The sequence below is a fragment of the Larus michahellis genome, chromosome 1, assembly GCF_964199755.1.
Source record: "Larus michahellis chromosome 1, bLarMic1.1, whole genome shotgun sequence".
Lineage (NCBI taxonomy): Eukaryota > Metazoa > Chordata > Aves > Charadriiformes > Laridae > Larus > Larus michahellis.
The window spans coordinates 103,055,027-103,082,513 of NC_133896.1; positions in this window are offsets into that span (position 1 = coordinate 103,055,027).

Sequence of the window (27,487 nt, forward strand, 5' to 3'; positions counted from 1 at the left end):
GTATAGAAAATGTAAGCATGTCACATGCAACTGTACCAGGCAGTAAGAAAACATACCCTCCAGAAACAGTAATGAGGCTGATGGCCAAAGATGACACATAGGCAAGCCTTCATCTCTTGGCACTAGCAAAAGAGACTTATTGCAGCTGGATCCAACATTCATAGTAAATGCAGGCTGTAGTGCTTTCCATAACAGAGAGGGATTATACCACCATTTCTTCTTTTTAATGTTTTTTGAGTTTTCCTTCCAGAGTCCCTGCAGAAATACAGCCATCTTTCTCCCCAGGCTCCTGTAGGCATTTCCTTATCCAGCATGCCAGCTCTGGAGCAGCTTGCATTTCTCAAGTGCCAGATAAAGCCAGACAGTTCATGGGTGGTATTTTATCTCTGTTAAGGGCTCTTGGATCTTAGTTCTTGCTGACTTGAGCGTAAGCCGCAGGGCTGTGGCTCTCCGAGGAGCCCTATGAGGCTGTTCCCCAGCAGCTGGTGTGTCCATCAGCCTTCAGTCGTCACTGATGGGCAGGGCTGACGAATGATGTCGTTTTGCTGCAGTGACGGACAGCAGTCTCCTCTGGGGTCAGAGCTGTGAGCTGCAGCACTACCCAGCTCACGTGAAGTGCACAGCCAGGATGCCCTGTCTCCCACTGGGACAAGGCGCTGGTGGTCCTGTCGCAGCAGCTGCTCCCTGCCCAACACGCCTGTTGAAGCCAGCAGCCTGGCTTCTGCGTGTGTCCCTGGGCTCACACCATGGGCGTGGGGCCTCAGAGGTGGGGCAGCATTATGCAAGGCAGCTTTTCCTGTGTCTATGGAGTGATCAGGAACTGGAGAGCATTGGGAAGGGCTGGAAGAAGCCGGCATGGATTACTGAAAGTGGGGACACGGTGGCCTGTCGGTTGGTGAAGGACAGCGGCGGTGAGAAGATGCTCAATTCTCCCCATCCTCCTGGGAAGGGACAAAATGTAATGGGTTTCCCTGGTCTGGAAGTAAGAAAAAAACTTCTGTGCTGAAAGGTGGTGAAGCTTGGGGACAGACGGCCTGGGGACCTGGTGGCATTTCAGCTGCTGGTGGTTCCCAAAGAGGGTGTGAGACACAAGTCTGTCAAACATGATGCAGATATGATGGGAGCCTCCCTTCTGGCAGGGCAGGATGTCAGGCTGCCTCTTAATTCTCTTCCTCCCCCTGCTTTCTGTGCGTGGAAGTACAAAAGGGAACAAAATGCTGGAATTTACACGTGCTAGTGTGCCCAAAAGCTGAAAACAAAAAAGCAGAGTAAAACTTGGGGCATGGTTTTGATGTACACAGAAAAGAATAAAATCCAAAGGAAGGTAGCAGTCATTTAGGACTGAAAAGAATGAAGAGTCAAGAATTACTTGTGGAAAAGAAGATATTTAATTACATTTTAAATAACATCTTACACATTTATATCATCTTTACTTCATAGTTTTGTATTGGGGGATTGGTTACTTTTTTTTTTTCTTTTAGGATTCCTTCAGCCACTTTGGGGTAAGCTCTTTCATTAATGGAAATGACTGCTGCATTTATTTTAGCACCTTGTCTGTGCTTTAGTTTATCTTGCCAGGGGAAACTGGCAGATATTAATTCTTGGGGTTTTTCTTGTCTATATGATAATCCAGACAAGATTTTGACAATTTCAGTACAATAGCCTTCTCTCAGGAAAGCTTTGATTGCACTAAAACATACTCTGAAGTGCTAATCTCTTAACCTTCTAGAGTTCATTATTTGGACAGATAAAAATTGAGTTTAAAGTGACCTATAAGGTCTTCTTGCCAAGATATAATTTAGTTAAAATGTTCTCAAATTGAGTTATGTGGACTGTATACCATGTATTGATTAAAAAATCTTAATGGAGTCATATAATAAGACTCTTGACTTGATTTTTTTTTTCCTCCTGTGATGGAGTCAGTTTTTAACAGAAAATTCAGCATTTTCCTTTGTAAAGCTGTCACCAGCTTGATGGCTTCTCGGTCAGATAAATCTTTGACCTCTGGGTTCCTCAAACCCTCATTTGAGGAAAACACAACTGCAAAATTAACTAGTCCTGTGCCACTTATGAATAAGTTTCTCATATTGCATTGATATGAAGAAGCTGAAGGCTGCTTTGGATTATCTCCTGGAAGGATTGGTGTTGTGGCCTTAATTCAAGATGCGTCCTTTGCGCTTTTGAAATTTTGGTAAGTGCTGCTTTCAAATGTCCTTTTTGCCATGATTTATAATTCTTAATTCAGTTCTTTTTCAGACCAGAACAAAACCAAACATTGGAGTAGTTAAGTACATTGAGGAGATACCTTCAGCTATGACCATGTTTTCTGGAAGGTGGGCAAGAAGTCAGGCAAGTTGAAGTCTAGAGCTGCTCTGTGGTGTTGGATAAGGAGGAGGGTCCCAACTTTATCATTGCCTTCTCTGGTCCCATCTATGCCTTTTATCTGTACAATCTTTGTTTTGTGGATTTGGGACCTCTACAGCCATAGCGTCCTGTAGGCCTTTGTGTCCCTGGGCTCTTGTTGTGGTTTAACCCCAGACAGCAACAAAGCATCACGCAGCCGCTCGCTCACTCCCCCATGGCAAGATGGGGTAGAGAATCAGAAGAGTAAAAGTGAGAGAACTCATGGGTTGAGATAAAGGCAATTTAATAAGTAAAGCAAAAGCCGTATGCGCAGGCAAAGCAAAACAGGAATTCATTCACTGCTTCCCATCGGCAGGCGGGTGTTCAGCCGTCCCCAGGAAAGCAGGGCTCCATCACGCGTAATGGTGCCTTGGGAAGACAAATGCCATCACTCTGAACATGTCCCCCTTCCTTTTTCTTCCACCAGCTTTCTACACTGAGCATGACGTCATTCGGTATGGAATATCCCTTTGGTCAGCTGGGGTCAGCTGTCCCAGCCATATCTCCTCCCAACTTTTTGTCCACTCCCAGCCTAATTGCTGGCGGCATGAGGAGCAGAAAAGGCCTTGAGTGCTTAGCAACAACCAAAACCAGCAGTGTTTACTAGTCTCATCCCAAATCCAAAATACAGCACTATGCCACCTGCCAGTAAGACAGTCAACTCTATCTCAGCCAAAACCATCACAGCTGTTCAGTGACCTCTGCTGGAAGAGCAGGAAGAAGTCTGATGCCTCAGCATCAATTAATTGCTAAAATATGTGGTTAAAGAGAAACAAAGGGGAAGTGGAGTCTGGACCCCTCTGCAGGGACAGTGTTTAAGTCTTACTGTGAACCTTAGAGGGAAATTTGAACTTGTCCAAGAATGATGAGTCTTTGAACTCTATCTGACCTCCTCCGGTGGATTTGCTTTTAAAGAAGGTAGTTTCAATATTGATATTGGTTTTTCTGGTGCTCTGTGGCTCATCTACAAAACTTCTCATCTGTGTTGATTGAGGAGGAAGGGAATAGGTTGCTTTGTGTTTAAAAAAAACCAAACCAAAACCAAAGAAACCCAAAAAAACCCACCCCCCCAGCCCCCCCCCCCAAAAAAAAACAGTTTTATTTTTTTAAGTGTTGAAAATCCCATGCAAAAAGCTTTTGTGGTAGGCAGATCCTAACCACTTAAATGAGACAACAACTTAGTTTCAGTAAAAATAAAACATTAAAAATTCTGTTGTCCTTTTTTAAAAGATATTTTGCAGCATATCTGAAGTTGACAACATTTGTTTGATTCATTGTAATGACTAGAAATGCTTCATCCATTCAGAAGCCTTCACGATACCCGTAGGGACTGCTAAGCTTTAATATAAGCTGATTTTCTCTTTATCTCTGATTTTTCTCTCACATGATTTCCCCTTTTCTTGTCTCTAAATGTCTAGGTTTTGTTGCTATAGCATTATTTTTTTCACTTGAAAAGGTAACAGCAAAGCAACAGTGTTTCAAATCTATTATCTGAATTTCTAGTGTTCAATTCTTTACATAGAACTAAGCTATTTCTTGCTAAAATTTTGTTGCGGGTTTGCTACTGAACAAGCTTAATCAATCAATAGTTCCTGTTTGATAGAGTAAATAAATGATGTTGTGGTATGTGATAATCTCTGAGTGTTCCCACCACCTAACAGAAAGCTCATACTGAGGTGGGAGTGTGGAAATGGAGGAATTGACAGGCCCAGACAAATGAACAATTAAGTTGGTGTACTGAGGTCTGTGGCGAGGCAATAGAATAAGGTAGAATACGTGCCTGGAATATCAAAATCTTATATGCTAGTTTAAAGTGTCCCAGGAGAGCTGCTGGACAGATAACGTGTGGAAAGCGAGCAATAACTCTCATTACAGCAGACTAGGTTGCTTATCAGTGGCCTAAAACTTGAAAATATAGGAAGATGAGCCCAGAACTGTTTGAAAACAGGAACATATGTGTATATATTGCTAAAGCAAAATTCTCTTTATTTTCGGGAAAGATATTTTGAAGCAACCTGTGGTGGAAGAGGCCTGACATGTTGCAAGGAGGAAGGTGTGGGATTTTTCAGCGGGAGTTCCTTCGATCCCAGGTTGCAGCCTGGCTGGTGGTGCCAATAAGTCGTACAAGTTTTACAAATCGCAGGTTTCAAATGTCACTGTTATCTAGCCACATCTGCAATGTCACAAGTGGCAACACGGCTATGAGAAGTGGATATACTCAAGGTATCTCTCGCTTTTGTTTTACAGCCATACTGTAAAATTTTTGCTTTTATTAGTTCTTATTTAAGTAATTTCCCACTTCAGGAAAAAGCAAACACATGTAGTACACTGCCCTGCACCACCAGTTTGGACAGAAGAGTTGCATCACCAAAAGCTTGAGCAGATGTAAAAGCATTGCTAAAGAAATGGACCCCAATGAAGATCTGATTTCAATTTCGGGGTAAGTTAACGTGTTTGCTTTGGGATTACTTTTTTTTCTCTTCTGGATTTATTTCTTCCCTTACCGCCAATAAACTGCAAACTGGTTGATAGAAAAGAAACTGGATTGTGAGTTGTAAATAGGGTTATTGACTAAATACCAGTTGTAGGATCTACACTGCCGATTGCGTGAGCCAGAAAGCACATCTTGACTGTACGATTTTATTTCTATTTTCATAGAAGCAGCAGTTTAAAAAAAATAAAAAAAAAATCATTATCACTTGCGTCTGAGCTGATTGTGTTTGATTTGGAAGTCACTGGGATGCAATAAACAGGAAACCCCAGGGTGCCATTTTACTCAGACAGTTTTCAGAGAGGAACCACAGTTTCTGCTGCAAAGCACTGTTGATTTACATGGATTTTCTTGTCACATGTTTTGGCAAAATGTATCAGCTTGTGCTTCTTAGCATCAACAAATAATACTTGACTTGCAAACGAGCTCCTTGGCAAGTACCCAGCCACAGGAGGCTTGGAGACTTGACTGAATAAAAGAGACTTTCATTTCACCAATTTGTGAACTGGCGCTATCCCTGCCATGGTCATCTGCAGCAGCCCTGCGATCCTAGCTCTTGATTCTTGCATATTGAAGCTGTTCAGCCTGTTAGCTTTTATCAAATTCCAAGCAATGAAAATTAAACATTTATTTTTTCAATTTCCATGTAAATGCCTTAAAGGGCTCTCAAGCTCATTTGTGCTCTCATGTTTGCAATTCATCTTTTCTACCATGTGACACTGGTATCTTTTCCCTCACTATGTTGGCCTTTCAAAATGTTCACCTTTTAAAGAAAGGAAAAAAAAAAAAAGCAGCTTACTTTGTATTTTTCCTGTACAGCCTTCTTGTTCGTAATGAGCTTAAATATAAGGAACATAAACCCCATCTGGAAATAAAATTATGTGCTAGGTTCACTAAAAAAAGTAATTACATTATAATCAAACTGTCACTTTATGAAATAGTGAGAGATGAAATACACTATAAGCTGACAAAGAAGAGGACGGCTTGCTCTTTTAAATATCATCCATGGCACAAAGCAGTGAAGAAACTCTGCATTACATACAGCGTAACCAGTAAAGCTCTTGGAGCCGGGCAGGGGGGGCACAGCACTAAGACAAGCGAGACAGATACGCTTTCTTCTGGTGGAATGGGGGAACCTTCAGTTATATGCAGACCAACGGATGTGCAGGCCACCACTGTCAGTAGACCAACAGCCCAAGGGTGTTTGGACACAGGGTGGGAAACACTGGTCTGTGATTACAAAATACACTCCATTCGTTTATTCTGTTTTGCATGGACATCCAGTCTCTGAAGGTGTGGCAGTTCTTGAGTTATCATCCTTGTTTGCTTCTCCCAAAGCACTTGTGCCCCACCAAGCTGGCAGCCTGTATTCAGCAGAGGCTGCCTCGCGTCTCAGGTTCAACGTGCAAGTGAACTGGGAAAATCTGAATGTGTGAGGGCTTGTCTTTGTCCACATCTTGCCGTTTCTTGTGGCCCCTTCAACCTGCATTGCCTTGGTGTGAGTGGAAATGCCTTGGTTTGAGGGGAAATTCATGGTCCTGTGTAGCCACGGAGTAGATGGCAGCATTCAGATGGGAGTCATTTTCTTTAGCCCTTCAGGCCCTTGTCATGTGAGCTGCTGTTGAGTAAAGTCCTTTTTCCCTCCTGACATAATTTCTTTGAGATTTGAGTCTGTTCTCTGCTTTCCTTTCTCTGTCGGCAATGGATCCTTTACAGGGGCAGCCCCGGCAGTGGTCCTTGCTGTGATGCTTGAGAGCAGGCTGGTGGCAAGCGGTGGGCAGGAATGTGGGGCGCGGGGAGAGGGAGAGGAGCTGCTGATGCAACTTTGGATGCCAGCCTTGCCGTTCCAGCAGGGGCCAGGGAGGGGGCAGGTGGGTGGCTACAAGTTTATTCTCATGGACGAGCTGAAGCTGGTGGAAGACTGGCACCCAGGAGAACTGCTCTTGATGCCAGTAATGCATCTAATGAAAGAGAAATTTGTTTTCATATAGTGCCTTTCTTCTGGTAACTGAAAAAAAGCTTCAGGAATATGAATGGATCAAACTTTGTGGTTTTGTAGTCCGATTTTTGTTTCTATTCTGGAGATAGAAATGGTGACATACCAGGAGGTCCATGCTGTGGAAGTGGCACAGCTGATACCTTTGTTCAGTGTCTTGCTTTTCTCTTTTCATGCTATGAATACAGCAGCAGAGCAGCACAGCGTGGTGTGCTGGCCGTGCGCGGTATAATTTTCTATGCGCGGTGGATAAGACCCACTTTGTGTATTCATGCCACATACCTATCTGGCAGGGTACTGTGAGCCTCAGGAAAACAGTAGCTGGGGGAGCCCGCTGGAGACTTTCCAATACTACAGCTGGCTTTTTCAAATTTAAATCTCTAATTTGTTTAAGTACAATTAATTTCATTTTTCTAAGAAAACTGGTGAGGTTTCAGTTCCAAGAACGTGAAGGTGAAATGAAGCTTCATCAAAAAGAAGTAATAATAAAGCCTTGTCCAAATGCCTATGTAACACTGTAGTCTCTGTTTTGACAGGAATACCTTTTGTCAGAAACAGCTTTTGACAGTAGCTCTCTCCCCAGATAAAAACGACAGTTTTAAAGCTACTGTTTTTAACTTCTGCCACCAAATCTCAGCACAAGCAACCCCACCCATGGACTGCCAACAGTGGACTACTGATGATCTGTAAGTTGTGCACTGAAGGCCTCATGGTCTTAAATTTAGCATCATCCTCATTTCATGTTATGCTGCTGCTGCCAGCAATAGACTTGGTTAAAATGCCATAGTTTTCTTCTCAGTAAATTCATGCTCCTATAACCACCTTTTTCACGTAAGAAATGTAAGGTGTCTTGAATTACAAAAAAAAAACCCACCTCAAATCAGAACAAAGAAACCCACAAACTATTCTCATGACAGAAGATGCAAGTAAGGTTTTCTTCGTTTTGGTTGTGCAGGTACTTTCATGAGGCCACTGTGGCCTGTTGGGCATAACCAGGCTATTTGAAATAGAAACCGCTCCGATCCCAGTGTCCTGGGTAGCCTCGCTTTCCTCAGCGTTGTTCTGCTGCAAGGACGAGGACAGGGATGCTGGTTCATCTCCATGCCCATCTTGCTGCACGCAGCGAGACTCGCTGTTAAAGCCCCAAAGACACAGCAGAGTCCTGGGTGGAATTTGTGATTCCTGGTGGATTTGAACCCTTAAGGAAGGAGTAGGACTAGCACATGCCACTTGTATTCGCTCTCTTTTGGGACCCACTGCCTTGCTGGCTCTTTCTGGCCATCCTCAAATTGACCTTGAGTTGCAACAGATGCTGCAAAAAGGGCTTCTAAATAGATCAGATGGTGCTCTCTTTTTTTTTTTTTTTTAATATATTTAAACAGCTGGGGCTTGAATTAAGTTGTAAGGGTCTGTTTGTGGTACAGGCAAGCTTCATTGCTTCCGCAGGGAGAGGTGAATTGAGAAGGGGTATAATAAGCTTTTAGAAAACAAACAACACCATTGAACGTAGTATTGCTTAACCCTAGCACAGAAAGATGTAAGGCTTTTACTTCTCCTGCTCCAAACCAAAGTGCATACACGGAAGATATTTTTTTACAAAGCTAGCAAGCGGCTTTGGAGAGGGTATCAAAGAATTGGCAATACAGTATACTTACTCTCTGGCTTTTGACTTAGCCTAAACTGATCATCGTTAGAGTCCCATAAACAACTACATCTTTCTGCAGTTGAATCCTCTTTGTCCTGTGAAGATCAAAGCAATGCAATAATTTAGCTCAGATAGATATGACACTGTAAGGCTAAATACTCTGTTTTACCTGTCTGCAGCAGCTGCTACCTGGTGACCTAAACACTACGCATGGTAAAGAGGAAAATACAAATTATACCTGAAAAGTGATAGGTTTGGGTTTTTTTGGTAAGTGAAGTCATGGAGGTGTGTAAAGACAAAATGACCCAACTGGGCCTGAAGCACTATTCTCGGGATGTATCACAGTTGTAGATGATAGTAGGTGACGTAACTGACTCATCTTACCCTGAAAGTAAGGGTGGCAAAACAGCCCTACTAGGTTGATGACATTGCATGTGTCTAGGGTCTCTACACACAAGTTACGAATTCTGGCCTGACTCAATGAACTTCTTTTTAGATCTTCACAATTCTTAAATATTACTTCTCTGCAGGGGCCAAGGCACAAAATTTCTGGCACAGCTTGACACTAAGGTATAAGCCCAAAATGTACTCACAGAGCAGGATTATTTTCTAGTCACCAGATACAACTTTTGTTGGAGGTGCTGTAGTTCCCTCAACTGTCACCAAAGATCTATGCTTTTCCCTAGTAACCAGGCCTGCGTGCACCAGTTTTTTTGAAAGCTGAAACTTGCACCCTCTTTTCTGAAATGGCTAAGCATCAGTGTCCCTTCGGATCGTGTTGCTCTCCCTTTCTCTCTCCACCTCAATGTATCGTTTGGGCAGTATGACTCTGAAACTGCTCTACTGTTCATTCTCCTTACGAGAACCCATATGAAGGGTGGTGACTCGAGTAGCTGTTTTCTGTTTTTTTCTTCAAGCATGCTGAGACTGAGGAAAATTAATATCACACTTCTTATAAACCTGTCCTTGTGGCTGATGCAAACCCTCCTAAAAGCATGTCAAAACAACTTGCTTAAGTGTGGCAATTTGCTAAAAAGTAATGATGTTGGAAAACAGAATAAACTCATATGAAGACTTGTAGGAAAAGAGCTTTGGCTATTTATAATCTCAAGAATTTAAATAGAATATCAGCTCAGAGGTGTGTGATGAGTTTTGATTGTGGAGAAATCATAGATAGAGGTTTTAGGAATCAATCTCTGATGCATTTAAAAAAAAAAAAATAAATCTGTGTAGTGTATTGCCTCTGCCTGAAAGAAAGAAGCCTTCCATGTGATCCTTGCTCTTCATGCAAAGGCAGCAAGGCTTGTTGACCTGGATAAAATACATCACTGGTCTTAATACAATAATGGAATGAAATATGCTCTAAAATCTAACCTGTGTGGGTCTAAGACGGTTGGCAGCTTTCACATGCACAAATGAGAAGCTGCTGATCTGCTTGCTTGTTTTTCTGCTGTAATTATCCTCGTCTTTGTAAAAACATATTATTCCATTTTTTACTCTGTAGATTATAGCTGGAATTGCTAATAATCAGGATTTTTGCTGTCTCATTATAAAATGCTCATGGCTTCATTAGAAGCAATGTGAGATCTTTACAATCCTGACCTGACTTAAAATGGATGTGTAATGCAAAACAAGCACAATGGGAAGATCTCGCCCATTCTCACTTAATGTGTTTGAAGAAGATTGAATACCCCTCCATTATAATACTAAATAATAAGGTCAGCTAAAAAGTAGAGGCTTAAAAAAAATCCAACTTTTTTTTTTTTGCGTGGCTCCAAACTTTCTTTGTCCTATTGGCCAGCATTGACACTGAGTTCTCTGTAACGTAAATTCCATTACGCAGCACTTGAGTTCTGGCCTTAGAAATATGTGGAGACCTGACCACAACAACTTTTCACCTAATTACTTATTTTGTTAGGACTAAATCTAGTTTTTCCAGTGAAGTCATTGCACTGCATGAGGGCACATCAATGCTGGATCCACATTTCCTACTAGAAAGTGGCCTTCCCCTAGAGTTTAGCATGTGTCTTCAGCTTTGTTCAGAAGCCTGTGCTTACCCTGTCCTTACTGTTATTCTGATGCAAACTGAAGTTCTTTGCCTCCACAGCTATATCTGACCAAGGTGTGGGCATTTGCCTTGAGTTATCTGTATCAATGCAAAGGCAAGAAATAAGCTCATAATCTGAGACATATATGTTACTGCTGTATGGGTTTGTTGTTGTGTTTGTGGTTTTTTTTTAGATTTCCCCTCCCTCCAGTACTATTAATTTATTTGATGAACCTCATCATGCAGTCTTTCCAAACTGACAACTTACCTCAGTGCATGATACCTGCTTGTTACAAGCACAATCTGTCCCTGCATACCCCAACAGATCATTTCAAGCACAACCATTCCAAACGGGAAAATATAATAAACACGAAGTTAGAGAATATTCAGAAATCAAAAATAAAACATAGCTTACTCAGAGGCACAGACTCCCAAGGGACCTTTTTATGCACAGAACATAAATCTAGCAAGTTGTAGTCGCTAAGACACATGCATGTCAAGGCTGAGGAGGAGTGACTTGCTAGACCATTAATAACATAAGCAAATTACACCCAGACATGAAACTCCACATAGAGTCAGAGCTCTGCCCTTAAAAAGGTTTTGCACATTAGCTCCATAATCTTGAAATTAATCTTTCCTCCTTTAGCATTCTCATATCTGTTTCAAGTAAAGTTGCCATGATACCCGCTGAACTATCGTTCATGTCAATGCTCTTTGGCAGCTGTACTGTGAAGATGCTGATGAAAGAAGAGAGGTCATTTTATATGGAGCTGGGGTACCAAATGAGTGTTGCTCTGATTGTGTCCAAAGGAAAAGTGTGTGTCTTGATTTTATGGAAGCTGCCAACGGACCTTATTGAAAAAAATCCAGTATTCTGAAAGATAGCCTCATCTTTCTCACGGTCTACCTAATTAAAAAGCTAATTGAAAACCAGCTCAGAATGAGCTTTCTCCCTGCAGACATGATCTTTGCTCAGGCTTCAAGCGATGCTTTTGATGCCTCAAAACATGTAGACAGTTGTCATGGACAGAGGCTGAGCACAGACAGCACCCATTTTAAGCCTCTCCAGGATGCTTTTAAGAATGAATGCCTGGACTGATTCAGCCTTTATTTGTCCTACAGGCAACTGGGAAACTTAGAGCAGTTTATGGGCTTTCCATCACTAAGACAGACCTGAGAGTCATTGGCATGGAAATTAAATTTCAGGTTACAATAATGAGGAATATATCATGAGGACATGATAAGCACCCAGTAAAATGCATGAGCTTTTTAATGGGCCTCTGTAGGAAGGATACTGTCTTAGACAAGCTATAATGTCCTTAAGGCTCTGCGTCAGTGAAGGTTCACGTAGCAGCCAGCGTGAGGTTAGATGGTAGAGCCACCAAGAATTTTTAGGAAAAAAAAGTGACAGAGGACAACCAGTAACAGAAGCACAGTGTTACTGCCGTTGCCCATGTTCTCAAATGATTAGCCCTAGTGAAAACCAACCAAAGCCATGTGAGGCTGCTGCTTGAAAACCTTCCCAAGTTAGCAGCCTGAAGTGCCCCAGTATTTCCTGTCAGCAACGTACCTTTTCATTCCCATCTGCACCTATGTGCAGATGAAAGCCTGTTTCACAGCTGAAAAAGGGGTTGGGTGGAGGGTGTCACTGACCAAAACATCCTCCTCTGCTAAAATGTATTGCCTGTGCAGTAGGTCCATGTATTTTCTCTCCCTCACCTGTTAGTCTCAGGAATCGCTTTATTTGTACCAGCCCCAAAACAATGCTCCCATTGTTACCAACTTCCTGTTCCACTAAAGCTAGTCAATATTTTTCAGACCAGTCAGAGTCCCCAGCTGTAGACATCAGACTCGCTCCCTGGCTACTCTTGTCTCTTCCCAGCCTGGCCTGACACATCCTTGGTGACGTGGTGACACAGCAGCGCTGCAGCCTCTCCCCCACTTTAGCTCAGGCTCTGAGCCCTCTGTGACTGCCCACTTCAGGCAGGAGGCTGGACCAGAGACCCCCAGGGTCCCCTCCAGCCTATGTTATCCTGTGGCTCTGTGACAGATCCTGCAGGGACAATGCTGGCTTGAAGCCAGATTGGCTTTGAAATTGGCACATTTGCTTGGCATAGCTTAAACATGCTGACTTTCTGGGATATCACTGGCCAGAATAAAAGGCTCTGTCAGGCTCGGTAGGAAAGCTGGAGGGATCCCATCCTGAAGGAAAGTAGAGGGTAAAGAGGAACTCAGATTTGTCTGTGGGGAGCTGAAGGATGGAGAGGTGAAGCTGGTTGCCCAGGTTTACAAAGCTTGTGGGAGCAGAGAACAGAGTTGGGGTATTTGGAGTCTGAAAAGTGTCCCTGTGTTTCTTTTCATAGCTACACAGAAAACCAGATATTTTTTTCAGGAATACCAGCTGCCCTGGCTTGCTTGTGGCAGGACAATCTGTTTCCTGGAGCATATAAGATAAGATCGTGATTTGCAGCTGAAATTAATGACTGAGCTTGTTATTTGTTAGTTATCTTATTTAACATTTTTTAGAGGTACTGTCATAATGTCTACAGAGAGGACAGATGCGTAACAGTCAATCTGACTTATGCAAATTAGAAGTGGGGAAATGGGCTTAGGTAATGGGGATGTCATAAGTACCCCTGAGTTATGAAGTGGTGTGTTATCAGAAAGGTCAGGAGCAGGACGCAGTGATTGAGCACGACCTCATATTCATCATGAGGCCCTTCTCTAATACCTTTGTGTTGGTCCTTTTGTACCTTTGAAAAATACACTGATAAGCAGATAGCTGGAAATGGAGTCTAGAGAGGATCATACCATGAGTTAAATTAACTCTACCGGAGGTGGATAACTCCAGCCCTAATTCTTCCCTCTGTACCGGTGTTACAACATCAGATATGGTGTATATTCAGATGCATTTCTCCAAGGAGAAATGAGGCCAATGAGTGATCGTTGCATCATATAATCAAATAATTGTTTTTCAGCCCTCTGTAGATTACTATTAATGGCAAGAATTGCCAGGAGGCAGTCGCACAAGGAAAGGATCAGTGTGTGCATGAGAGCCGCTGCAGCAAAGCTGAGATCTTACCCCAGAGCGGGGTATAAACATGGCAGGGGTGAGGGGCGGCTGTGAGAGCAGCCCAGCCATAACTCTAAGCTGTCTTAACGTTGGAGCTTTCTTTACTGGATTTTTGGGTTAGCTTTCCTGGGCTGCCAATCTGAGATCTCAGGAAAGGCTGCGGTGAGGGTTCTGCTCCCCCAACTTAGGGGCTGCGTGTTCAGGTTTGCTATCATGAGCTGGGTGAAGGTGATGGCTCTAAGACCCCATTTTTTAGAGGAGTAATTCTCACTTAAGGTGTCTCATTGTAAGAAAGGAGTTCAGATGGGGGAGGAAGAAGGCAGAGATTCTGTCTGCAATTCACAAATGGGAAGCTGGGTCAGTAGAGCGCATCAGTATGTACGCTCACACACACTCGTGTCTCAGGAATGCATCCGACATGTAAGTGCATTAGATTTGGATACTCCTAGTGCCCGTCACAGATATCCAGTGCTGGGCCATTATCAGGCAAGTATCTTAGGATAAATATGCATTTCTAATGTTTATGCCACAGACATAGGGTGCAGAACTGAGGAAAAAATACAATGATTACACACGTTTAGAAACAGAAAAGGTATATGGTGATTAATGGGCAATTGCATTGTATCTTTTGCTGCAGTGTGCTAATTAGTAGAATCTTTGTAAGCCTCTGGAAATCCTTAGATGTAACGATATCGGTTCATTTCTTCTGAATTTTCCTTCATTGGCTTTTCCCAATTATTTAACAGCAGGGAGTACTTAGGGAGCATCAAGTAAATCAAACAAGTTAAAACAGCGTGTGGATGGGCACACATACAAATAGTTCTGTATTTGAGAAATCATTTTTCAGACAAAATTATGGAATTAATTAAATGGAATTGTAGAATAACTTTGTTGCTTTTATGTTTTACAGTTTATCTTGCTCAGTTAAACTTCTTCATAGTCAATAAGAGGTCTCTCAGGTCTCACTGAGGGGTATAACATTTGTAATTATTAACTTTGTCTCCATGGGAACAAAATCACTTCAGGAACCTTGAAGTTTATTTTAGGGTTAAGAAAGGTAACAGTATTTAGCTCTACAGGGATCATCTTGTTCCATGTCAGTTATTAAACAATTAGGAAAGTGTGGACTGTCTTTGAAAGGAGCTATTCTGTGGGCTTCTAGACAAAAAGCTGATAATGAAGATCTGGTGCCTAACATTTAGCAGATAATTCATTGTCAGAGTGATTGATTTTAGGCTATGGAGACATTATAAATAAGTTTCAAATAACAGGAAAGAGTGACATTCCAGGAAAGTTTCTATTTGTGGTTTTTGTCATTACCTTGTTGATGGTGGCTTGCTATTGAGTATGATTTATCATACATAGATGTTGATGGTACGGAGGATATGAAATAGAGTACTCTTCTGTGAAGTTCTGGTTCAACAAACCTGTCACTTCACATTTCTCAGTTCTGTTTTGTTATAAAACTGTGATGTCGCTTTCACAATCAGTCCAACTTGTTTGACTAATAGAATATTTAGCATAAGACTTGTAGCATATGCACAATCTTTATCTGAACCAGATGGAGAAATCATCCAGATGAGTGAAATATGTACAATTCTATTGTACTCAATTGTTGGAGACACGGACAGAATGCTTAAAAAAATCCAAATCAAAATAAAAAAAAACAAAATTGAAAACCTCCTATCATATTAGAATTTTTGTGTAAAGTTAATGGTTGTGTGAGGACTCAGATCTCTTGAACAGGATGGTAAACAGGATTGTTTGCAGTCTGGATGGCCCTTCATTGCAAGGGCCTTTGTATCAGCATTGTATCTATTTTTACTGATTTTCTTAAACAACATACAAAGCACCTGACCGTTCAAGAGATGGTGAGCACCTCTGCATCTGCAGGAACTATTTCTACTATTTCCAAGTGTCCCACCTATGCAGAACTTGGTCAATTCTGCAGCAGGAACTACCTGGAGAGTCCCTGGGACAGCCAGATCCCCACCTAGGATGCATATCAGCACACTGAAGCATAGAGATTGCTCCACTCCTAGCAGGGATCTACCTGGGGGAACATAGCATTTTCCAAAATTCCCTCCTGAATAGTTCCTGAGAACATTAGTCACATGTTTTGCTGTGATGGTGACTAGGAGTTTGGTCCACTTTTTGTCTTATCAGTCCACTGATTCTTCTATGGGGAGACTAAGGAGGCATCTGCTAAAAACCTGGAACCCAAGGAGTTAAGGACATAAATGCACCGGATGTACAAACAGGCACAGACTTGATTACACCACAATTATGATTATAGAACAAACTTGAGTTTCTTCCTCACATCTCAAAAATAAATTAAATGCAATAGCTCTTGCCACACAATATACATAACAGTGATTTACAAGGTGTATTTCCGTCCTTGCTGGTGCCTCAGGAAATGGTAGATGCTTGCCTCTGAGCTCATACATCAGGAACTCCTTCATTTCTGTCATCACTAGTTAAAATAAGTAATTTACATCACCAAACTGAAGCTCAGTACATCTACATGCAAAATACTGTTGGCTGCTCAAAGCACTGCTCCCATAGCCTCTGTAAATTGAAGACACAGCTCCTTCTTAAGCCGTGGGTTGAATTTCAATATGAAGTAAATAAAAGCAGCAATATTTTCCAGGATATTAGCTTATAAACATAACACTAGCTACTTCACCTTTCAATTCTTGTTACTTGTGACACTTCTGTAACATTAGCAGCTGTTTACAATGGTTAGGTTGGTGAATAAAAACCAAGATTAATAGAGCTTTTCCTGATAACAAAACATAGGAAGAAATTATTGGAAATGTCTTGACAGCTAAAGCATCCAATTTAAGACGCTTCATAAAATGTTAGTAATCATTCAGTATTTTTGATCTGCAACTTAATGTGGCAGAGGAGTGAAAAGCCAAGCTAATGTTAAGCAGCCTTTGGCAAACATAAATGGATGTGTAGAAGCCACAAAATTCAAATTGACATTTTCTACAAACAAAGGCAACTTTACACTGTTCAATAATTGAAAAATCCCCATGACATGAACATATATAATGATGGGCAGCAAAAATACTTCCTCTTCCTTGCAGTGCTTGTTGTGGTTTTCATGACTGGAGCTTGCTGAATTATTAATTGGAAACAGTTATTGTGGATGTGTCTCCTTTTTGCATTCAGAAGTCAAGAGATGCTGTGGTTCAGTTAGAAGAGCCTGTGATATGACACTTACTGGGTCATCTCCAATGCCCATGTACACTTTGGGATGACAGAACCAAAAGGTCCCTTTGTATAATTACAACTGTATCTTTTAAAAATTCAGTTTTCTCTCTAATTGTATTTAGTCTGTAGTTTATCATGCAATTAGGTGCCATACAACTTTCTTTTCATCCTATGTGCTTCTCAGCTTGCTACATGAACTTGTTGCTCCCTAGTCTGACACCATGTCTGGACATGCATCTCTGCGCATTCATGGATCTTCACATACATTTAGTGATGCGAGTGCACAAAAAGGACCGAATGCAAGCTGTGAAGCCTGACCATCATAGTGTTTTCCCAGCTAGCCTCCTAACCAGTTTGAGGCTTTCTTTGATAAACTGAAAGACAGACAAATAGTTCTGGCAAGCATGTATGAAACTCGGTTTCAAGTAACCAGTTGCTGCCATGCCCGTTCCAACTAGTCCTTGAGAGTTTTGCATTAGCAGGCCACAAACATTCTTGCTCAGGTCACCAGCTTTGGAGCACAAGTTCTTTGTGGCAAGGAAAAAGTTGTAGAAACTTCTTGAAAAAGTATCAGCAGTGTTTTGCTTGGCATCAAGCAAGCTATCCCAGTCAACTACTGCACAATGAGTCTCCAAAGCGATGAATCATACAAAAACATAGTTCCTTGTGACTGTCATCATCTTTGATGAAGTACAACTAGGTTGTGGCCATCTTGTATATAGATAGCACATTCATTCAGTCATTATTGTTGCAGGGAAGAGGAGGAAGCCTTATAGTTCTGATTATGATGCCAGTAAAGGGTTTACGTATGTTCATCTCTGCCATTTTAATTTGTAAATAAATGGGCTACAAAAGCCAGATTCTTGCTTTGTGTAGAGTATTGTAAATCATGAGCAAACCATGGATTTGAGAGAGAGAAGCCTACCCACTGGTTTTTAATAATTCTCGTGTGTTACTTTTTTTTTTTCCCCTAGGAAAACATTTCTAAAAGTGTTTAAAAACTTCTACCATTAAATTTCACTGATCTCTCTCTGCACCATGACTTTTTTAAATTAAAAATGCTTATTTACTTTGGCACATTATTGAAAGCAGGCTTTTTCTTTTAGTACATGCTAAAGTGTCTTGAGAACTGCATGCTAAATTACATTAATCTGCAACGTACCTGAATTTCCAGAAGAGTATTTATGTTATTCTCATGCAGAGTCAATGAATGTTGTGGGGCTTTTTTTAATTCTTTGGTGGTGGAGAGGGAGAATTCTCCATTTCTCCCAATACTTTTTTAGAATTTGGTAAGCCTTTTGAGGCTTGTTTTGCATTATAAGCATCAAAGTTTGGTACTTAAGAAGGGGAAGGAAAGGTAAGCACTAATAAATCTACATGCTGTAAATTTGAATGACAACTGTAAAAAATTACTTGTATTCTCTAGGGGTGGAGAACAGCAACCACTAGAGAAAAAACTCCCAATTCCAGGTATCTCTGTTTAAACTCTAAGCATTCAAATATGTTCCTTCCAGGTTGGTATTCCCTACTGGTTGTCCTATAATTTTCTGTGCTTAGTTTTACAGTGCACAAAGAATGTTGTGTCATATTATTTTCGTTGAGCCAAAAATCATAGCTGCTCATGTACACATTTGTCAGCAAAGCTGGCACGTACGAGATGTAAGAATTCAAAAGAGAAAATCAAATAAAGGATAGGAAAGGGAAAGACACTTCAGCACTTGGGAAATATAAGAAGAAAAACTTTTTCTTTTTTTTCAATGTCATTAAATGTTAGCAAAAGATTCATGAAAAGTTTCAAATGAATGTTTGAATAGTCCAAGTAATTTAAAGATGACCAAAGTCATTGAGAAATTCAGCTTTTAGTTTAATCTAACAAAGGAAAATATTTGTACAACACAATGTTACTTTTCAATATGTGAAAAAGGAAATTACCATATACATCTTCAAGCTCCAGCTTCTTCTAATTTTTAAAACCATCCTAAGTGTAGAGTTTTCTTTATGTGAAGTAAAATTAGTTCCTCTTTTTCCCCCATTTGTAGGTGAAATGGGTGAACACGGGAATCATTGTTTTCCAGACTTCATTAGCCAGCAAAAAAATGGGCAGGCCCAGCCTCAGTCCCGACACCTCGTAGACCAAACCCAACTAGAGCAGGACTCCAGTCACAGCGGAGCAAACCTATAGCTCCTCCTTGTGCTGGTCACACCTTGACAGTGTGAGATGAATCACCAGGTCCCAGCTGTGAAAAATAGCCCATTGACATATTTTTGGTTTCCTCATCTCGTTGTCCCTACAGCTTCCTTTGTCATAAATACCGTGACCAAGGGATGTAGGGTGGCTCCTCACCAGGGCTACTTTCAGAGCAGCTACTTTGAGGTTTTCTTGTCTCAGGACTTTCTGCTCTTGGCATCGAGCTCTCAGATGCCTGGGGGCTTTCCCTGTGCTCAGAGCATCACTGCTGGCATGGAGGGAGGCCCTGAGCCCAGCTTCCTGAAGTCAAACAACACAGAAAAAACCCAACAAGAAATGCCATAGGAGGGACCTGGGACCTGAAAGCAGTGGTATGGTACCCTGCTGTATCAATCAGCCCCCTTGTGTACCTCCTAAATCTTTTGTTCAATGTCAAGAAACCAAAGGTAAATAAGCAAGTAGCATAGTCCAGCTAAACTTGTGAGTGTAGCAGCTGAAGCTGCCTCAAAGGGGACCATAAATCCAATAGCCAGCTACATTTAAAAGAGAACAAATAGTAAGGTCCCTTTGAAATAGCACTGTGTGCCAATACCAATGACTCTATATTTGTCAGGAATGGCTTTTGAACACCATAAATCTTGATTGCTAGAAGGAGAGGAGGATTGGTCAGAAGATGTCAAGAGATACCAGGCTACAATAATTCATAAAAGCACCTGCTTCGTATTCACAGGTGGAACATTTCCAGAGATAAATACCAGGATAATGGAGTCCTTATCTAGGCTTTCTTGTTGAAGAGGAAATCTTAAAGAACTGATTTCATTTTTTTTTTTGTCCCCAAGAAGCAATAGAAGAGAGATCCTGCCTCTAGTGCTGCAAACAGTCTGCTGTGAAGGTGCGCGTTTGTGTTCAATGCTTCAGTCGATGCTTTTGAAAAGTGAGTTTAGTTGCTATGGAGAGGGAAGTCTCCTCTCCCCTCGCCACCACCTCTCCTCCCCACAAGGAATGTGGATAAGCAGTGAACAACATGACTTATTTCACCCTACCCTTGCAGCAGGTTTCAGTACTGTTTCTAGGTACCAAGGGTATTAATTCCCATTTTTGTCATTTACCGACAAGCATAATATGTTGGAAGGAGTGGCTGCAGATCCCAAGGTGAGGACACAGGGCAGGAAACTGCCAAGTCTAAAGTCTGGACATCTCCAAAAGAGCTCCAGTTGAAGCCATGGAACAAAATGCAATAAATTGGTTGCGTTTTCCACCGTATAGTAAAACGTGCTTCAATCTTCACATGGTAAATCCAGATTCTGGTGCAGTAAAATGCCACATTTTTGAAAACAGGGCTTGAAACGTACTCAGTCCATACCAGCAGTAAATTAAAGTAATCACCTTTCAGTGACTTAGATTTGGCCAGTGTCAAATAAGTTTTTCGGAGACAGACGCATCCCTTATAGAAAGGGACATGTTATTGAATTCTCATTGTACAGGAAACACTATTGATCCTTGCAAGCACTCCCAGAGAGGTGTCACGAACTAGAGCAGCCCCTCGAGACTGTATTTACCCTGACCAATTTCAAAAATGGTTCATTCAGGGTTAGGATAAAGGCATATTATTGCTTTTCTGCTGCTTTCTTGTAGGGTAAGTGAAAGACTTTCTACTTCAAAGCTGTCAGTCTAATGACTCTCACCAGAATTAATACAGCTTTTATGGAAAATATGATTTTGTTTAATTGCACTATAAGGAAAAGGGGAAAATAAAGGGGGAAACATGATTGTAAAATGATACCGTCACAGATATAAATGTAACATGTAATATGTAACATTTCTAAAGAAGAAAGGAAATAAAAGCAAAAAGTGCTTGCAATTTTTCTTGACAGTAGGATTAAGACACCTGATTAAATATGTGAAAGAGACATTTACAAATTTTTTGAGTGAGGCTTCAGCATTTTCTTCAAACAAATATTATAAAAAAAAGAATCCTTCCAGGAGACGTCTCAGAAAATTACATTTTGATTGTTTTTCCCCTAATTAGGGGAAAATTGAAGTTCAGGAAAGTGGTTGGAGCTGCAGCGTTCCTGCTGCGGGAGAATGCAGGGTATCTGAGGCACGTTCGGGTCAGCTGTTGAATTTACTCTTATTCAGATTTTTTACATATAGATGAGTGTTACTTCAAGTCTTAAAATTCTGACTTTTTGCCACAGCCTGATTTTTTTAACCAATTGGCCTTTGTAAGGAGATATAAGTCTACTTGAAGACTTTGAAGCAGAAGGTGACAGTAATAAACAGGTTTTATATAGCTTTACAAGTTTCATACATATAAAACATACATGGAATAAGAAAATGAAGGCAACACCTTTCTTTTTCCAGCACTATTGCAAATAAAATGATTGTTTATCAATAAATACATAATGCACTTTACAACCGCATTATAAACAGTGGGAGCTGAATGAATTTCAATTATGCAGACCAACGATATTGCGCCATCCATTATATAAATCAAACCTAGGCATAGGCCTGTGAGCTTTTGCTGCTTCACTGATTTTTATTGCCATACAAAATGATAACTGGAAACCATATAGAACAAGGCAAATTAAGAATCTATTGGGGAGAAAATGCAATTGGAAATGAACATCCTCCTGGAAACTACATTCACGAGCCAAATGCCTTGTGAGATTTTATCTTCCATGCACAATGTGATGATATTCCTGTGCATATATGGTTAAATTAATTTTCCCTTATCAGCATAAAAATGTAGCTGGCCAAAATAGATTAGAGCTGCATAATATGTTGGATCACATTTTATTTAGGTGGAGAAGAGGAAAATATTTAATTTCAGTCTGGAATGGTATTGAGCAGAATAAATGATTGAGTTCAAACAAAGAGATCGTGCTTCCCGGGGTTTTTTTCCTTTGTTGCATGAATGAAATGATCTGTAAATTCATGACAAAATGATGATTTTCTCAGTTGCAGACCAGTGAAAAGAAAATAAAATGATTTCTCTGTGGTCAAGCAGAAACTTCTGATCCCGCTGGGGTCTAGTCTCACTCTTTGAAAGATTATTCAGTTTCTTGGGGTTCAGTCAGTCCGGCTTGGTGCAGTTTGACACAAAGGTGGGATGAGGCAGTCTGTGTCCTGCAGGATCATCCTGTAAATGAACTCGTCTTCTAAACAACTGCAAAATGCCCATGTCTGTTAATAAAACCCACCTTGGTCCACAGAGGATGAGCTGTTGACTTCAAACCAGCCCAGTCAAGGTTATACTATTAACCTGCCATTTGCTAGTAAAATTATATTTCCCTTTTTTAGCAGTAGTTTCGGTTCACCTGTAACTACTCTGAGCAAGTGGGGTCAGGGCCACCGGCCCAGGGGTGCCAGGCTCGTGCCTCTGCTAAACACACGCAGCAGCCTCTGGGGCCCCGAGGACGCTGTCCCCTGTACACAGCCCCACTGAAACTCATGAAATGGAAGACCATTTATTTGTGACTTAGAAAAAAACAGTAGGAGAAGGGTGGTATTATTGTTTGTTTCTTCATTCTCTAATTCTGTTGTGTGACTTCTCCTTGTCATCTCAGTGTTTCTTGAGGCTGGTCAGTTTTTACTTTTTTTTTTTTATTTATTTCTTCAGCCACAATGCTATGGAGAATTATTCAGCCTTCAGTTATTTGTTATGAAAATTTTTGAAGAAGACATCTAGCGTGTGCCTTAGCTTCATCTTTCAATGACAAAAACCCCTTCAAACAAGACAGGCAAATATTTGCAGTAGAAGGCGATTTATTTTGATGGCTACTTCTAGTTTCAGCCATGTAGATATTTTTTAATCCAAAATTCAAAAATTATTGAATTGAACTGGTAATGATTTAACCTTAAGACAGGATTTATTTGGTTGGGTTTTTTATTTAATTCCTTATTTTTGATGTTAGGTATTTCACTATACTTCCTCAGCTCACCATATCTAATTCATACCTGTTTCTACTCGATCTTTAAGTTGATAATATTTTGCATGCTGTGCTAAATGTTTTGGCCAATGTGCCCTTCTAATGGCCAGGACTAACTTCTCTCTGTACCCTGTGTGATGGAAACCTCCCAATGGCAGGCTGCATTGCACAAACCCCTCAGAGGCTGATGGCACAGCTCTCACATGCCTGAGCTTCCCACGGACCTGAATGGAAATCTCAGCTGTTTGGGAGCTTGGGCCCTGATCTCTGTTCACAGCACCTCATAAGGATGGAAACTAACTTATTGAAACTGCTTTTAATAAGACAGGTTTATCCTGAAAATGCCTTGAATAACTCCTACAATACTGTTCATTAGGCAGTAGTTCATGGAGTACTGTGAGTGAACGGAGCCTCCTGAAGAAATACACATCCTGTTACATATATAATGGAAATCGATGCATTTTCTCTAAACGTTGCAATGCTATCTCCATGCAAGGCCACCAAAACAGTGGTAAGGTGTCTTCACTGTCATGAAAGGGATGACTTTGTCGATATTCAGGGAAATGGATGTTAAATGGCTAAATGAAGGGAAATGATTCCTTCAGAATATGTGATTTTGTTGAAACCATAGAGGGAGTAGATACCACTTCTCTAGAAATTGTTGAACTAGAATGTGTTTATTAAACAACCGAAGAATTTAGCTTAATAAAATATATAAGCTAAGAACAACAAAACTGAGGTTTGTCCACTGTAATTTTGTTGTTAGAAGTTTTGTGTGTCATAATTAAAACTGTTCATAGCTTCTTGTACTCCATACCAGAAGTCTTGCGTGCCCAACAGTGTGCCTAGCTCTTGGGTTTTTCTACGGTTGTATCAACTGGTTTTGTGAAAGACATTCCCTTTCCTTGCAGATCTCACTTATATCTATAGACCACCAAGTTTCTAAGAAACTCTTGCACCTTATTAATTGAGGCATATCCTATTTGGGCAGCCAGATGAAATGAGAGACATTGAAATAAAGAGTAAATAATGATAATTCACTAGGTATCTATCACCTGATTTTACCAGTAATAGCAATGTCTTTGGGTAAATGTAGTAAACTAAATCTGGTTGAAATAATTGCCAAAATAAATTATTCAGTTTGAGTTCTTTGTGATACAGATCAGATATTTTAAACAGTCAACACTTACATTAGCAGAATTTTGAATGTCAGTTTCAATGCATAATCCCTATATTTTAGAGAGGAAAAATAAGGAAGAAGACTCTTCGAGGCATCAAAAGTCAAGTATAGAAAAGTAGAGTTCAATTTAAAAATTAATTAATGGAAAAAATTGGAAAAAATCCCCACTCTTCCCCCTCCACCCCCTGGCCTACCTCCAAGTGGAGAGTGGAAGTGGCAGCTATTGTGGTAAAACATTCCTTGGGCCGTCTATGTTGGAGGAAATGAAAAACTATTAAATGGATAATAGAATAAAAGTGCAATGAGATGTTCAGAGAATCCATCAATAATAGGATGGCAAGCAATTGCTAAAGACAGCTCTTTCTCAATGTAGCTTTATTGCCAGAGGATGGAAAATTGAGAGAGAATTTGCAAACAATTGAATTTATGGTAATGGCATATAAGTGTATTGTACTACCAAAGCAAAGCACAGAGCAAATATAAAAGACAAAATACACCAATGTCCCATGGAAGCCCTTGTGTTTCGCCTATTATCTCTTGGTACTGGAAACTGTAATATTCTGATATTAAAATCAAATACATTGCAAAATGCATTAGTAGGCAGTGACTAGGTGATAATTCTGCTGTGTGTCTGCTTTAAGGTGAATCGTTGGACTAAAAGCGATTGAAGACATGAGCAATGAGGAGCTTGCTCCCATGTACTCGAGGCAGATTTGTTCCTTAGTTTTGGTGATACCTGGGCAATCTGATGCTCTTACCTTGGCAATTTATCGGTAAATTACCTTGGAATAATTTGATTCAATCTGAATTTTAAACCTGTTTGAAATGCACTGTCAGTAGCTCTGTTGAACCAGCAGAGGTGACTGCTAAATGACAGGCAGGAAAAAAATGATCAACTGATGGGCTCAGAGGTGGGGCCTCCCAATAAGCAGACAAACCGGAAAGGGGGAAAAACAACTTCTGCCACAGGTCACAGGTATCTCTTCTGGACAAAGCCCCAGACAAAGACTGATAATGCTAAAACCCTGTGGTTGAAAAACCACAGGCACCGGGAAACTGTAAGCTTTGAGACAGCCTGCGCTCGGCGGGCAGGGCAGCATTGAGGGAGCGGCAGGGAAGGCTTTCCTGTAAGGCGTGCTTTGATTTTTCTGTGCAAAGAAACTGCTGGCATGTTTTCAAAGCGGTTATTTATGTGTGGGTTTTGTTTTGTTGTTGTTTTGGTTTTTTTTGTTTTACTCCATGTCCCCACCTCGCGGTGCCAGCAGCCTGCTTCAGCAGCCGTGCTTCTCCTGGCGACCATGGGGGCTCCAGGTGTCCCTGCTCCTGCCCCGGTAAAACCGATGCGGTAGCGCTGGCTGGGCCAGGGAAACGCCTCAGCTTTAAAGGCAGTCTCGGAACTTGTGCCAGGGGAGGTGTAGGATGGATATTAGGAAAAATTTCTTCACAGAAAGCGTTATCAGAACATTATTAGAACATTAGAACAGGCTGCCCAGGGAAGCAGTTGAATCACCATGCCTGGAAGTATATAAAAGACGGGTAGACGTGGTGCTGAGGGACACGGTTTAGTGGTGGTTTTGGCAGTGTTTTATTAATGGTTGGACTCAATGATTTTAAAGGTCCCTTCCAACAGGGACGATTCTATGATTTTTTTATTGTTTTGGTTTTTAATCTGTAGTCCCTGCTACTGCCAAGCGGAGGCAGCAAGAGGGTGCTGATGGGTTTTAGTAGGAGGGGAGCGGGCGTTCAGCCCCTTTTCCCCCTCTTTGACACACCTCACTGACTATAGAAGCAGCAAGGCAGGAGGTGAGGAGCAGCACTCTGCCTCTGCCTCTCCTTTTCCAGCCAGGCTCGTGGCTCACGGCGGCACCGGGCTGCGGCATGGCCAGCCTGCGTCCTCCCTCGCTCCTGCTGCCTTTGGCCTTCAGGTGGATGGTCTTTCCCCGGTGACCTGAGAGCAGGCAGGATGTGTTTGGGTGTCTGTGCGAACAGGGCAGCGGACACTGAGGGGGTTACCCGACTGCATCGAGAGTCTGGAGATAATTCCCTGCAGAGCACTGAGGGGGCGGAGGGTTTGCTAGATTCGTCTTATGTAGAGTTCAGGTTGAGAATAGTTCTTGGAAACAGAAAAAATGGGAATAAAATAACCCAGGTCAGTACATGTCATTCAGGAGCATCTGCTCTCCCTGAGACGGGCACAGACAGAGCTAAGCCTAAATTCAGTTAAGCTGATTTGTCTGTATGTCCTCTGCAAAGACTGAAACTGCAAACAAGCTTCTCATACTAAAAAGTCCTAGCTTGGAGGAACAGAAGAGCAAAACCATCTTTGTAAAGAACCAATAATAATAATTAAAAATCCAGTTTCTGTTAATTACTTCCCAGGCTTCAATAGCAAACACCGAGGATGGAAGAGGGAAATTTTTGAAAACGGTAAGAGATTGCTATAACGTAACCAGTAGTGAGGCACTCGCTGGCTTTCAAAGCAGCATGGGACAAGGAGAGCCCAAAGAAATTAACTGGAGAAATGAAAGTAAGTTGGGGCAGCCCATCTCAGCCTGGCCCTGTGGAGAACAGAGCTTGGAGAGTGCCGCTAGTGTGAACAAAAATGGGAGAGCAGCCAGCTGATAGCCCTGCTGAGGTGGTGGGACAAGCTACTGCCAGGCAAAACATCTCTAAGCCAAGCCTCTGTTTTAAAGAGGAAGCCTTGAATGCTAATGGCTTGGGCCGTGGCACAGCCTTGTGTCTCTGTCCCTGAAAACATTCACTAAAAATCTAATAAGCATGTATTACAGTGTTGCTGTTATTAATGACTCTACCTTTCCTGAAGTGAAATATTTCTGATTTATGGGAGTTTTTTTGTGTTACACTGTTGCACCTGAAGCATAACAATTACTGTATCTCTAGAAAGCCCATAAATGACAGAGGCACAGCAATGCGAGTTCTGTTGAAAGATTTAAGCCTATCATTCCAAGGAGCGTAGTTGTCTTGGCAGCAAACAAGGATTTAAATACCTGTGAGATATTCGCCTTTAATTGTGGAGGAACAGCATCACCCGCTGCAAAAAAAAAAGTTTAACCCTCCGAAATGCTTGTCTTACTCATTAGCATCTCGTTGAGGCATTGATTACAAAGATGAGGGCTGGAGAGGTATCTCTAGCATTGCTGCCTTGTGTAGAGGGGGCAAGCAGAGCCATGAGCTGGCCTCAGAAGGCCTCTGGGACCTCCAAATAGTTTGTTTCTTTGAGTAACTAAAGGTCTGCAGTGTGGTTGCATGAAGTTACAGGCAACGGCTACCTGCACCTTAGCTGAGAGGTGGA